This window comes from Lathyrus oleraceus, chromosome 2 (genome assembly GCF_024323335.1).
Source record: "Lathyrus oleraceus cultivar Zhongwan6 chromosome 2, CAAS_Psat_ZW6_1.0, whole genome shotgun sequence".
In the NCBI taxonomy this organism is placed as follows: domain Eukaryota; kingdom Viridiplantae; phylum Streptophyta; class Magnoliopsida; order Fabales; family Fabaceae; genus Lathyrus; species Lathyrus oleraceus.
In genome coordinates this window covers 457,586,097-457,588,302 of record NC_066580.1, presented here as the reverse complement: position 1 = coordinate 457,588,302, position 2,206 = coordinate 457,586,097, and the positions used below count along the sequence as shown (strand labels likewise).

Here is a 2,206-nt window from a genome sequence, read left to right as displayed (position 1 = left end):
CAGTCTGCTACTCAAGAGTCATTAAGTGTTACGGTGGCCAAACTTCTTCGTCGGCTGAATACAACATCTAGTTTGGGTTGGTTTGATCATGATGTTATTTTGGATGCCTACAAAATATTAATACCAATTTCTTTAGAAATGTGGGAGTGGAACATGCATCACTTATTTTATCACATTGTGTGCTTGACACGTCTTTAGAAGAAACAACTCTTGTTTATGATGCTCACGGAACATAGATTGAAGGCACATTTGATCAGGCTGCCGTAAAATTGCATTAAGTTTGTTACAATTGTCTGACCATACAAATTTGACAACAATGATAACATCAAGATACAGAAGTTATGAATCAGTATTTGTCTCATCCAATGAAATTTCAGATGCAGCATTTTGAGCTTCAAGTAGCTTCATTTGGTGCTCTGCACGTTCTCTTTCATACGCGGTAATTCCCATAATAATATCCACCAATAGTGCCTCCTAACTCATGCGGGCTGCGAGTGTCCCTAAGTGCTGTCCATACAAGGGAAGATTTGGAAAACTTAGCAGCTGCACTCTCCAGTCGCATCAATTTCCAAGACACCGGCATTTATGACTGCAATGGCTATGCAAGACAACCAAAACCACCTGTCCAGCCTCCTGCGCCAAAACAAGCCCACATCAATACCTGCAATGCAAGAAACGGGTCAGATGCAAGGGCAACATCAGATGCAATTTTCTCCACAATTTGAACATAGAAAAAAGCAGATGGAGACAATTAGAGTGTAGGACAACGGCAACTTGTTTCTCTTGGCCGAACTCTATTGAAGCAGTCAAAAATACCTGTACGTGATGAAGCAACAATATCCGTCGACACTGCCACCGACGATCTTATCTAGAAGATTTTTCGAACAGACTTCAAAACCTGCAACAAACAACAAAGGATAAGGCAAAACCGCGGAGCAACCCCAAAAGCTTATACTGTCTTGGTGTGCAGTTGACAACAGAATGGTTCAGAAACCTTAATTTGCAAAAGAAATTGAAGGACAAAAGGCACACTGAAATGAAGATTAAGGATATAAATCCTTACCACTTTTGTGTGTTCTCTGATAACATTATTGCAACTTCGGTCGTAGTCAATTCAACTGCAAAAGAATTCAAAAATCCCAATATGATTGTTTTTCACCTTGTGACTGATGAAATAAATTATGCTGCGATGAAGGCGTGGTTTACCATGAATGATTTCCGTGGGGTGACGGTGGAAGTTCAGAAGTATGAAGACTTCACTTGGTTAAATGCTTCATATGTTCCTGTGCTTAAGTAACTTCAAGACTCAGAAATACAGAGCTACTACTTTTCTGGGAGCAGTGATAATGGAAAGACACCTATCAAGTTTCGTAACCCCAAATATCTGTCCATGCTTAACCACCTGGGGTTCTATGTCCCTGAAGTTTTTCCTGCACTGAAAAAGAATGTAACTGGCATCTACCACTATTGGCAAGAAAATAATGTTGATCGGACACTGTGGGAACTCGGTACCTTGCCACCAGGACTGTTGACGTTTTACGGATTAACCGAGCCATTGGACCCGTCGTGGCATGTATTGGGTTTTTGGCTACACAAACGTAGATTCTCAGTTAATAAAGAGAGGGACAGTACTGCACTTCAATGGGAACTCCAAACCTTGGTTGAAGATTGGGATTGAAAAATACAAGCCCCTATGGGAAAAACATGTTGATTACTCTCATCCCTTTTTGCAGCAATGCAACTTTCATTGATTTTGAATTGAGCTTTATTTATTGGAACTTCAAAGTTCAAACCTTGGTGGAAGATTTGGATTCACAAGCAGTAGACCCAGTTGGTGTGTTTGGGAATATACCATTGACCATTCCAAACTCGATTGCAACAGTGAAACCATTATTGACTTGTGGAGCTGGGAGGCTTAGTGATCTTTAGATGCAAAATCCAACGGAGGCGGGCGTTAACAGCACGGTCAAGTCGGCCTATGCATCCATGACAACTGCGTTTTGTATTCCTGCATTGAAAGAAAAATTGATCAGGACAATTTGAAAATCCAAGTTATGGCTACAACAGGAGATACCATTCAAAAAGAGGACATAGTGCACTTACCTCAACCAGTTCGTCTGCTCGTCGGTACCGCAGGGAGGTTACCGGCATACTCTTGGAGATGGATCAGCCTGAAGTTTTGTATTTGATATAATCACCTGATGCT

The 2,206-nt window shown here is 41.2% G+C and overlaps 1 pseudogene; it reads left to right on the top strand.

Moving 5' to 3' along the window:
- Nucleotides 1–341: 341 nt before the first annotated feature.
- LOC127123715 (probable galacturonosyltransferase 10) lies at nt 342–1,678 on the top strand (annotated as a pseudogene).
- Nucleotides 1,679–2,206: the final 528 nt, after the last annotated feature.